The 12759-nt window shown below is 37.1% G+C and overlaps 1 long non-coding RNA gene across 1 annotated transcript in view; it reads right to left on the bottom strand.

The window, feature by feature from the left end:
- Window positions 1-1254: 1254 nt before the first annotated feature.
- Window positions 1255-12759, bottom strand: part of LOC120621934 (uncharacterized) — a 53931-nt gene continuing 42426 nt past the window's right edge. Inside the window, exon 2 of the long non-coding RNA XR_005658350.1 lies at window positions 1255-1530. This is a non-coding gene — a long non-coding RNA (uncharacterized LOC120621934). The remainder of the gene's footprint in view (window positions 1531-12759) is intronic.

A 12759-nucleotide genomic window follows, 5' to 3' on the forward strand; every position in this document is an offset into this window, starting at 1 on the left:
AAAACCCAACTAACTTTGTCCTAGAAGTTTATAACTTTTTATACTATATTCTTAAAATCCCCTCATAATGCCAGAAGTAGATAGTCTAAGCTCCCTCTACAGCTCTTCAAATATGGACTCTGCTGATTTTACCAATTGTGCTCCTGGGTTTAGTTTCTCTGGCTGAGTGAGGGAAAGGCTTCTGCTTCCAGAGGTCAAGCATTATCTTGATTTAGCAGGTTGAGCCCCTGAATCACTGCTACGCTCAGTAGCAAAGAATGCAGCCTGGGAAGGATTAATTACCAAAGCCAGTAATCCTGACTCCAACCTCCAAAAATATGGGGAAGTCCAAAGAAAATCTTGAAAGTGATTTGCAACATTCTGTTCAAATCAGCCTCATGAGTAATGTCACTTTGACACCTCTTACCCATGTAAACATAATTATCACAGACACATCAGCTATTTCTTCTGAACCTTCTCCTTTTCACCCTAAGGCTCAATTTTCTCTCCTCTGAAAGAAGATCAACATAGTTTTGCTAACAGCTTCTTCCTCAATCTTCCTAGTGAAACAAATATCCTCAAAGTGTAAGAGCGCCAGTAGCTCGTTTTATGACAAGTCGTGTATACTCCCACAGGCTTGGGCAAAAATTATTTATGCACTTTGGTCTCAAGCCCAGGGAATATAGATTCTCTTGGCGAAATATGGTAAACTAGACCAAACTGCAATTCCTGTCATTTCGAATCAGCAAAAATCTCATTTTATTACGAAATAACTAGAGATGAGATTCCCAGTTGGCCATTAAAACTCCTAAACAGGTACCACTTCTTTCATTTATTTTGATCTGGACTCAGCTCAAATTTTGCCATGAGTAGACATGTCTGCTGTCTCACAGGAGTAATTCTATCAATAAAAATATTTAAAGCTGAGGTTATTTATCCATTGAACGTAAATAAAAGGCATCATTGATTTATACATATACTATATTCAAATTATAATGCATACACATACCAAGCCATGCCATCTGCTAGAGCGTGAAAACTGCCTAATCCAGGATCTTGGGTTCAGAGTGCTCAAAGTATCTTAATATATCTCCTCCCTCAACAAAAGTTCGAAAAAATAATTAGAAAAAATAATAGAAAATGAAAAACAGTAAATAGTATAAACAAGTCTTATTTGGAATATAATATCATTGGCTAATGTCTGGGCATAAATATAATTAATCCAACTATAACTGAGGAGAAAATGTGTTAAAATAGCTGACATAGCAAGAAATGTAATTGTCAAGGGATGCTAAAATCCCCAAATTTATTACACACATGTACTCAACATGGGTCACATAGGGGAATTCTTTTCCTTCACAATAAACCATTGGGGGATTTTGAAAATAATATCGTACCAAGACAAGAGGTTAATGAACTGCAGATCTGGAAACTTATATCCGCATCCACTGCGTCCAGCTCAAGGTGTGGAAGGAGGCTCATCCTGGACTCGATGGAAAAGAAGGTAATTCTGATGGCCGCATACTTGCTCTGCCCGCCCCTTAAAGGTACCTGGAAATTAACATTGAACGGTTGGTATCACAAGTCACGCTTTTTCTCCGTTAAGCCAGCATCATACATATCTAAGGTTACCCTTTCGTCTGCCGCCCCTCTGGACAAGGGAAAGTGGGAAGGCAGATTTGTTCTACAGCCCAAAAGGAATGAGAGTGGAGGGCATGGTGGCGGGAGGTGGGCCAGAGACGCCATTACCAAGTGGTATGCTCAAAGCTCAGTGTCCCCTAAACACGGGGGAGGGGGCAGGCCTGAACTTGGAACTCGCCTGTGAACTTACATTCTCTAACAGCTTCATTGTCTCTCCAAGAGTTCCTTTCTCTTCATTTGTACTCAAGCTCTTAATGAGTCATCGAGGCCTTCGGCTCCAGCCAAACGCCGTGTCCTCCTTCCTCACGACTCGCTTCTACCACCCCTCTATCCTCTCACTTTCCACAAAACGCGCATTCGTGCATGTGCTTAGGGCTTATTATGTGCCAGTACGAATCCAGGCCTTGGGGATACAGCGACGAACAGGACAGGATGTGTCCTTTCCGTCAGGGAGTTTATGTGGGAGCAGGGGCACAATGAAAGACAACAAATATAGAAACCAAGAAGTAAATGAATCACACTGAAGTGGCAATAAGCATTGGGAAACTAAAGAGGACATTTCCATGAGAAGGCAGAGAGTTAGAGAGGAAGCTCCCTAACTAAAATGGTCAAAATGGCCTCTCTGTGGATGTAACTTCTGAGCAAAACCTTTATCTGAACAGCAGGAATGGCAAATGCAAAGGCATTGAGGTAGGAGTAAAGCTAGCTCATTCATTCAAGGGCACACAAAGCAGCCCGATTTGGCTGAAGCAGAGTAATTAGAAAGATGGGGGTTTGAACCAGGATGGCGGTGGGCAGAATTCTAAAATGGCCCCCACGATTTCTCACAGAAAATGACCCCTTTCGCTGTATTTCATTAATTCTTTTCTTGTCTGTGATGGATGAGAAAGCCAGAAGAAAGGTTGTATGGCCTTTTTTTTCTGCATATCTAACCACACTTAGTTTTTTTCCAATTGTTTTATTTGTTATTGATTTCTTTTCTATTTGTTTAAATTTTTTATACAGGTTTGTGTTTCTTTAATGAGACTTAGTTCTTCCCTCCCTTCTTGTGTTTACTAAGTTGAGTAGTAATTCACAGGCCGAGTCACAGAATGGGTTAATCCCTTTGCAGTCTGGGTACAGCCGAGTTTCCGCCCTTGGTTCAAATGCTAAGTGAACCTGCATAACCAGCTTCAGGTGCAGTTTAATCTCTAGGCCACTGTTTATTTGTCGAAGGCCTTGCTGTGCACTCCTGTAGGTCAAAAGGCACAGAAATGAGAGGTGGCAGAGAGGTCAGACCCTGGAGAACTGTGGAAACAGCCAGCACTCTGATAGGCTTGGCCATTAGCTCCCTGTGTGGCCTGGGCCACTTCTCAGAGCTCCTCGAGCTTCGGCTTCCACTTCTGTACACGAGGGCCATGGCCCAGAGATGCCCTAAATCCCCATAACCCCCCCCCCCAAGAGACAGCTCTGGGAAGAGGGGGAGGCCAATCTAGTTGGAGAGACAATTATTCCTGGCTTGATCTTAAGCTGCATTTTCTAAGGAACAGTCCCTAATATTCGTTCATTCGATATTTATTGGGTGGGCTCTTTGTTAATTACTTTAATACATCATTACATTGAATCACCCCAGAAGACTGTGGAATATTTACTCTTATTCTGACAAATTTTAGATGATATAATTTGGATCGAGAGAGTTTAAGAAATTTCCTCAAATCACACAATTAGCAGCAAAGTTATACTACCTCAGTTTTCACAAATCTCACTCTTTCATGTTTTAGCTCTATTCAACTGCTGTGGGGTAAAATACAGATTAAAAGCAATGTTCACCTACTCAAAGATCTTAAAATAATATAAATGACATAAATGTCATGCCAACCCTGTACTAAACACTATACTAGATGGTTTACATTATTTTCACTGCAAAGAATATCTTTTTGTTCCCCATCTTCATGACAGAAACTAGGACTCAGAGAGAAATTTTCCCAAAGTTCCACATCTAAACTACGATGAGACAGAACTGCTGGTTTGTCTAAGGGCAAAGCTCATTCTCTTCCAAGGCTCCTTGTTGCTCCAATGGGACAGAGACCCATTGGAATGGGACTGGGAAATGGGACCGTGTTACACAGTGAGACAAAAACACATGGTGGGCAGAGCGCGAAGCACACAGAGCAAAGCGAGGGCTCCTTATGAAGAGTAAACCAAAGGCATTGAGAGACGAATGCTCTCCTATCGGCAGGAGGAGGGGGAAGTGCACGGGGTGTAGGTAAGCAGAGTGGGCTTTCCAGGTAGAGAAGAATCAGCATGTGCCAAGGTTAGGCTCAGAGGATGACTCTCTCCTACTGCACACCCAAAGCAACAGGCTCCCAATCTCTTTCTATCCATCCAGTGCAAAGGACCAGGTTCTGAAAAAGAAAAGTGAGCTCTCCTGCTGCCTTTCTGATAACTAATCTTTGATGCACTTGACCCAGCACAATCAGAAATGCCAGGAATTCAGAGATGACCTTATCCCCACTCCTAGAAAAGCCTTAGTCTTCGTCCAGTGCAAACTTGGCAACCCCACGCAAAATAAAAGACACACATTCACAAGTTTCCCGTCCCTAGGAGTGTGCTCCAGGTCTCTGCTACATGGTGAGTATGTTGGGAGGATTTGCCAGAATTCTTTAAAAGGAGCAGTTATTATGTGATGACTTAGAAGCCACTTCTCTACTGGAGGATTGGTCAGGAAGGGATTACATTTACACTACTGAGGTCAAGGCGATTTCTGTAAATGGGAAGGCAGATGTATTAGAAAGATTTATGCTAAACTATTCTTATGACCAATGTAAGTCAGGAACATATGTTTTTATTCTCCAATTAGGATGCTTTTACATAGTCTGGTCAGCCATTATACTTAATGATGAATAATATTTACTTAGGAAAATAATAAATATTTTTACCATATAAAAACAGCATCTACTACAACTTCCCTATCCTGAAGCATTTTACTTAATCCTGGTCTTAGAGCTGGGATTCCTGGTACTTCATTTAAAAGAAAAGGTATAGTCAGGTGGCTGTGACCATTAGTACCCACGTGATTTGTATTTATTCAGTATACCCTGTTAAACAGCTGAGGTGGACAGGAATCGTGTGCCCTTCTGATAGAGGACTGACGTCTTCTTCAGTGTTCTCATTCATGACACATATGACCTGGCATTTGGCACCATGAAGACTAGGAACCCAAATGGTAGTTCCTGGAAAACTGACCGTAGTCTCCAGGTTTCTATATTTCTGCAGAGATGGTGGGGAGCAATTGCCTCCTCTCCGTCTTTTCCTTCCCTCCTCGTGTCTTTCTTCTCCTCCAAATCCATTGCCACCTCCTCTCTCCCCTAGACTGCTCACTCTCTTACTCTTCTTTTGAAACTCGGATCCAAGTATTGGAGCCCTTCCTGATTGCCCAACTGCCTCTGACATGATGGTGTGCGACCGTAACAATGTGTTTGGGTCTTTGGGGAAGTACACAAGTTGACCAAATTTCACCTCCCACCTGAGATTAAAACAAAAGCACCTTTTATTTTTCTAACGTAAAACAGAATAAGAGAAAATACAAAGTATGAAAAGGAATTGTATTTCCTTATTTTATGATGTGATTCTTCCCGGAGGATAAATTTTGATGGGGAAAGTTGATGGTGGGAGTGAAATAAATAACATAGGCAGAAATGCTTCAAAAGGGGGAGAGGAGGAAAGAAGTAAAAATTAAAATAAAAAAAAGAAGAGAAGGGTAACTGAGAACAATGGCCAATAGCATGAATGAAAATTATATTTTATTTTTTATTTAATTTGAATTTTTTTTAGTATAACGAGTTAAGGTTTTCACATTTACTATTTGTATTAATTCTATTGCAAATTGTCTATTTATATTATATGTACATTTTGTTGTAGTTTTCATATTTTCTTTATGATTTCATTTCATTTATGAAATTCTTAAAAATTATGTGCCACATTTTAGTTTTCCAACATTAGATTTTTCTTTTAATTTTGTTTATAGTATTTTTTACCTCAATATTTAAATTTTTGATATTTTGATATTTCTTTTATTTTTTTGCCTTTCTTTTTATACTTAGAAAGGTTTTTCTCCTTATAAGAATAGATGTCTTCCTTTATATTTTCTTGTACTCCTCTTATGTTTTTTATTTTTATATTTACATACTTTATTACTTCATAATATCGTTTTGAAGTAGTACCCGGCACCTAAAAATCACAGACTTCGCTCATAATGTGGTGCAGAGCCTAGTACATTAATGTAGATGTGACATCATCAACATGGTGAAATAAACATTTCCTACCATCTTCCCCTCAAAGAACAACGATTTCTGTCAATTAACCAAGGCCTTTTGGGGAGTCCGGGAGTCCCACTAACACATTTCAGCATACTATTTGAGAGGAAAAAAAAAATCCAAGGTTGGATGCATTGAAGAGGGTGAGAGGAGAGGAATAATTTCATTTTAACCCCATCACACCTTCCCCACGCTGGCATAGCTCAGCACCAAGAGAAACTTTCTCAGCCTGTGATTTCTTGGATGAGAGTAAGTGGAGTACACGAGCAAGCTCCTGGCTTCCTTCCCCAGCTCTTAATTAAATGTTTCATGCAAGCTCCATCATAATCACAAAATGAAAACCTATAGTAGATACACAGAAGATAAATAGAAGAGAATCAAAGTATACCACTATGGAAAATCATCAATTCACAAAGGGAGACAAGAGAGGAAGGAAGGAACAAGGGAATTGCAAAAGAGTCAGAAAACAATAAGATCACATTCGTAAGTCCTTACCTGTCAATGTTATTTTAAATGTAAATGGATTAAATTCTCCAAACGAAAGGCATAAAGTGGTTGAATGAAAATTCCAACTCTATGCTTGCCTAGACTCACTTCAGCTTCAAAGACATACATAGGCTCAATAGGAAGGATGGAAAAGGATATTACACACAAATGGAAACCCAAAAAGAGTAAGAGTAGCTACACTTATATCAGAGAAAATAGACTTTAAGTCAAAAACTGTAATAAGAGACAAAGAAGGTCATTATAAAATGATAAGGTGTGTCAATTTATTGAGATGATATAAGAATCATAAATATATACTTACCCAACATCAGAGTGCCTAAATATATTAAGCAAATACTAACAGAACTGAAGGCAGAAAAAAAATATAATAATAGGGGAATTCAATACTCCAAAAAATATAATAATAGGGGAATTGAATAACAGATTGATCATTCAGATAAAAAAATCAATAAGGAAACACTGGACTTGAATCATATTTTAGATCAAATGGATGTAACAAAACATTCTATCCAACAGCAACAAAACACACATTCTTCTCAAATGCAAAAAAAAAAAATTTCTTCATGATAAATCACGTGCTAATTCACAAAACAAGTCTTAGAAAATTTAAGAAGTTTGAAATCATACCAGGTATCTTTTCGTACACAATGGTATGAATGTAGAAATCATAAGCAAGAGAGAAAATGAAAAATTCACAAATATGTGGAGATAAACAACACTCTCCTGGAAAACCAGTGGGTTGAAGAAGCAATCAAATGGAAAATTTTAAAAAAATATTTTGAGACAAACAAAATTAAACAGTATAGCAAAACTTACGTGATGAAGAAAAAGAGGTTTTACAGTGATAAAAACCTACATTAAGAAAAAAATAAAGAACCTAACTTACATCCTTTAGGTAAAGAATAATAAACTAAATCCAAAATTAGCAAAATGAAGAAAATAACAAAGATCAGAGTAGAAATAAATGAAATAGAAAACAGAAAAATAATAAAAAAGATCAACAAAATGAAGAGCAGTTTTTTTAAAATAAAAAAAAATTAACAAACTTTTACCTAGATAAGAAGAAAAGAAAGAAGACTCAAAATTAGAAATGATAGAAGAGGCATTACAACTCATTAGGAAAGTCTGAAAGCTTTTCTTCTAAATCAGGAATAAAACAACAGCGTCCACTGTCACCATTCATATTCAACACAGTACTGGAAGTCCTTTACAGAGCATTTCCGCAAGAAAAAAAAAGGCATACAAATTTGAAAAGAAGTAAAATTTTCTCTGTTTGCAGATGACACGGCCCTATTTGTATAAAACCTAATCCTTCTCACTACACACAAAACTGTTAGAACTAATAAACAAATTCGGTAAAGTTGCAGGATACAAAATCAGCATACAAAAATCAGTTCTTTAATACGACACTGATCTATTCAAATAGGAAATCACGATAGCAATCTCATTAGCAATAGCATCAAAAACAATAAAATACTTAGGAATAAATTTAACCAAGGAAGGGAAAGATCTATACACTGAAAACTATAAGACATTAATGAAAGAAATTGAAGGTGACAAAACTAAACGGAAAGATATCCTGTGTTCATGGATCAGAAGAATTAATATTGTTAAAATGCCCAAAGGCATTTGTAGATTCAGTGTCATCCCTATCAAAATTCTAACAGCATTTTTTACAAAAACAAAAAAGCAATCCTAAAACTTCAAACAGCCAAAGCAATCCTGAGGATGAAGAACAAAGCTAGAGGCATCATATTTCTTGATTTCAAACTAGAATACAAATATATAGTAATCAAAATAGTGTGATTATGGTATTAAAACAGGCATATAGACCAAAGACACAGAATTGAGAGTCTAGAAATAAACCTACGCATATACGGTCAGCTAATATTTAACAAGAGAACCCAGACTACTCAACAGAAAAGGACAGTATCTTCAACAAGGGGTGTTGGAAAAAAACGTATATTCGCATGCAAAAGAATGAAATTAGATCTCTATTTTAATCTGCTCGTAAAAATTAATGTGAAACATTTGAAAGACTAAATGTAAGACCTGAAACCATAAAACTCCTAGAATAAAGCGCAGGGGAGAAACTCCTTGATGTTGATCTTAGCAACAATTTTTCAGATATGACACCAAAAGCCCAAGTAACAAAAGCAAAACTTAACAAGTGCGACTACACCAAACTAAAAAGCCTCTGCGCAACAAAAGCATCAATAAGATAAAAAGATACCTTATGGATTCAAACCATATACTTAATAAGGGGTTAATATGCAGAATGTAAATAAACTCATACAACTCAAAAGAAAAAAGTCTGTTTAAAAAATGAACAGATGATCTAAATAGACATCTATTTTTCCAAAGGAGGCACATACACAGCCAACAGGTGCATTAAAAGGGTGTTCAAAATCACGAATTATCGAGGAAATACAAATTAAAAACATAATAAGAGATCACCTCACACTTGTTAGAATTAACAAGAAATGACATTATTATTACTGTTATGGAAAAGACAACAGGTAATAAATTTTGGCAAGAGTGTGGAGAAAAGAGAATCCTCACGCACTGTTGGTGGGAATGTACATTGATCGGCCACTTTAGAAAACAGCATGGAGGCTACTCAGAAGAATTGAAAACAGAACTACGATATGATGCAGTAAGACCATTTCTGAGTATGTATCCAAAGAAAATGAAATCAGTATCTTGAAGAGATATCTGCACCCATATTTATTACAGCATTATTCATAATAGCCAAAATGTGGAAACAACCTAAATGTTTTGAATGAATGAACGAAAAAAGAAAATGATGAACACACACACACACGCGCACACACACAGTACTATTATTCAGCCATAAAAATGAAGGCGATTCTTCCATTTTCAACGATATGGATGAATCTTGAGGGTATTAGGCCAAATGAAAAAAAGTCAGGCAGCAAAATGCAAATACCGTCTGATCTCCCTTATAATGTGCAATCTAAAAATGCCAAACTCATAAAAACAAATTGTAGTTGCTAGGGGCCAAGATGTGGAGTGGTATGAGGGAAAAGTGGGTGGGTAGGAAGGAGAGATGTTGGTCAAAGGAAACAAACTTTCAGTTATAAGTTCTGGGGACCTAATGTACAGCATGGCCACTATAGTTAACAATACTGTATCATTATGTAGTTGAAAGCTGCCAAGAAAGAAGAGCTTAAATACACACACACACACACACACACACACACACACACAACACATAGACGCAGTAATTGTATGAGGCAATGGATGTGCTAACTTACTTTATTGTGGTAATCATTTTGCAATATATGTTATCAAATCATCACATTGTACACCTTAACCTTACAAAACATTACACATCAATTTATCTCAATAAATCTAGGGAAAAAAAGAGTTATTGCAGCATTGACGCATTACTGTGCTTGACTTAAGTACACACTCGATTATTTCATCAAAAATGAGATTGACAGATATACCTAGGATATATTTCAACAGACCAAATCGCTCACCTTTCTATCAAGAATATAATAAGGATATATTTAAAAGAAGATGGCCCTAAATTCTGCTTATTGCATAATCTTTTGATACTTAAAGAAAAATAAAAGGTAAGAGATTTAAAAAAATAATTTGCATTAAGTCCCAGAAAGGTTTAAATATTGGCAAATGCTTGCTCCCTCTAGGCTAGCCTGCCCCGTACTCAAAGTGTAGTCTTCAGACCAGCAGCAGCATTGGCATCATGTAGGAGCTTGTTAGAACTGGAGTCTGCCCAGCCCCAGGAATTAAACAGAAATCTGTTAATTCATGAGACACCCCGGTGGTTCCTAGGCACATTGCAGTCTGAGAAGCACTGCTCTATTGTAAACTTTTGCTTTTTCAACTCTCAAATGTGTCAACACAGTCTACTGCTAGTCACCTAACTGAGAAGCATTATTTCCACAGAATGCTCAGAGAGAACCCATTTTATTTTCACAAGGGAGTGAGAAGGAAAAATAATTGAAACAGAAAAACTCAATATAAATAGAAATCTCAGCCTCAGATTACAATCTAGCAAATTTTCAAGAGAGCAAGGAATTCATTGTTATCACAGCAGGTTCATGGAAAGAAAGCAGCGTTGCATACTCCTCTGTGTCTACCCATGAAACTAACCTACTTCATCCAATCCACTTTCTGCTTGCTGAAGTCCCATTCCGGTGTTTGGAACTCTCAGGCCAGGTGAATTTTGGCAATATGCTAGAGAAAGACATGCTCCCTGATCCTAGCCAGCAATTCTACATCTCGATAACAACTCTAAATAAATTTGATAAAATTTTATATACTAGTGCATAAAAGCCTGCTTACTGAGCATTGATGATGAAGAAGAAGAAGATGAAGAAGAAGAAGAAGAAGAAGAAGAGGAGGAGGAGGAGGAGGAGGAGGAGGAGGAGAAGAAGATACAACACAAATGTCTATCAACATGACAATGGACCAAAAAATTGTGGCGTGTTTAAACTCTAGAATACTACAAAGCATTTTAAATGAATGAATCTCATATTTTGACAGGAATGATTCTCAAAAACATAAACAACTTGAAGCAGAATGCATAAAATGTGAAATTATTCACATCAAATTTAAAAACTTGAAAAACACTTAGCAGCATATGAATACCTACAGATACAGATGTATAAAACCATTCCTGGAATCAGCGATATTGAATTTATGATGATCTCTCTGAAGAAGAGAGAGAACACGATTAGAAAAGGGACACAGATGTTTCTTATTATTCTCTATTTTTACCATTATATTCAAAATCTTTCACAATAAAAAAGAACAGTTGGTGAGGAACTGTGTCATCTCTAACTGGAAAAGGAGAACAAATGGCAACAACAGCCAAAAAACTCCATAAAATAAAAATAAGTATCCATAAAATTTCTTAGAGAAGCTATGGCTTTTAAATAAATGGAACTCTTCAAATTATTTTTAACCTAATAATGATTACTTTTTCAGCCGAAGGATGATTAAATTACCTCCTCGTCCCTGTCCCATGGTCTCATTTACTTTGCTTCTTATATGAATCAATACCGATCACAGAAATTTCTGAGTCCAAAAAGGGACCTGTGGTCCAGAACTACCGAATTTGACACAAATTTAACCAAAGTCAGAATTTTCTTTTTGGTCCATGTTGCTAGAAGAAAATACATGTTAGGATATATTTTCATTAGGAAACAGATTTCATGCAGGTTGATAGTATGAACTTTTAAAGTTCGGTCAGTTGCGAGAGGTGTAACATTGAATCTCACTGAATGCAGGTGGAAACTATAGTTCATAGAGTTGTTATTAGGATTAAATGCGATATAAAATAGTACTGTATTTGGCTCACAGTATTTTATATATGATGGCTAACAGTAATAATGATGATAGCGATAATTAAGACTGGGACTAGCCTAGGCTTGATAGTTGTTTTTGTTTGTATGTTCGTTTGTTTTGCTTTTTTACATTCAGGACTGTGTGGTATCTTGAGGAGATACATAATCTATTTTCCAGGGTAAATGAACAAGTCACCAAGTCACCAAACCAAACAGTGCACAGATCTGGCTTTTGTTCAGGTGTAAAGATGAGCTAAGGAAGACTAACAGAGAGCTCTTTCTAACTCACTTTCCCTTTTAACGTTAGCCTTTCTTCCTGCACCATCCCAACTGTAAGTTCACTGTTATTACTATTTGGGACAACTGATGAAAATACAAATCCTAAAATAAGAGTTTTTTAACTTGATATTTCACTGAAATAAGTTATAAGTTTTTAAAAACTTGAACTTTGATTGCTTTATTTTCAACATGAAGTCTCCACAAATAAATTAGGAAGTGACAACCTAGTTTTTGCCATGGCATATCTTGCCTTTCGTGCAAAGTTTTGAGTAAGAAATTTATGAGACCATGAATTTTGTTAACACCTATACCCTCACACCCATACTCCATACATACGCTCCTCTCAATGACCTTAGGATAAGCTTATTGGGGTCTGAGATAGCCCCTTGGCTACCAATGGAACTGTGGGTATAAATAGAGTTGGAAAATTAGGGGCAGCATCATAGAGCCAGCTGGCTTAATACTTCATGTTTTGGGCTCAGAGTAGGGCCTTCTCTCTATTTCTTCTTCACCTTGCCCTTCATTGATCGGTGCCCACATATTATGCTGTATCCCACCCACTCTCCTGCCTCAGCCCCAAATGGTAGTTTTGTCTCTGAAATGAATGAGTGAAACTTTTCCGATCCTTCTTCAGAACAGAAAGAAACCCTAGAGATGACAATACGATATAACATCTCAGAGATCCACTTCGAGAAAATAAATCAGGGCATTCTCATTCC

The sequence above is a fragment of the Pteropus medius genome, unplaced genomic scaffold (genome assembly GCF_902729225.1).
Source record: "Pteropus medius unplaced genomic scaffold, Ma_sr-lr_union100, whole genome shotgun sequence".
In the NCBI taxonomy this organism is placed as follows: Eukaryota; Metazoa; Chordata; class Mammalia; order Chiroptera; family Pteropodidae; genus Pteropus; species Pteropus medius.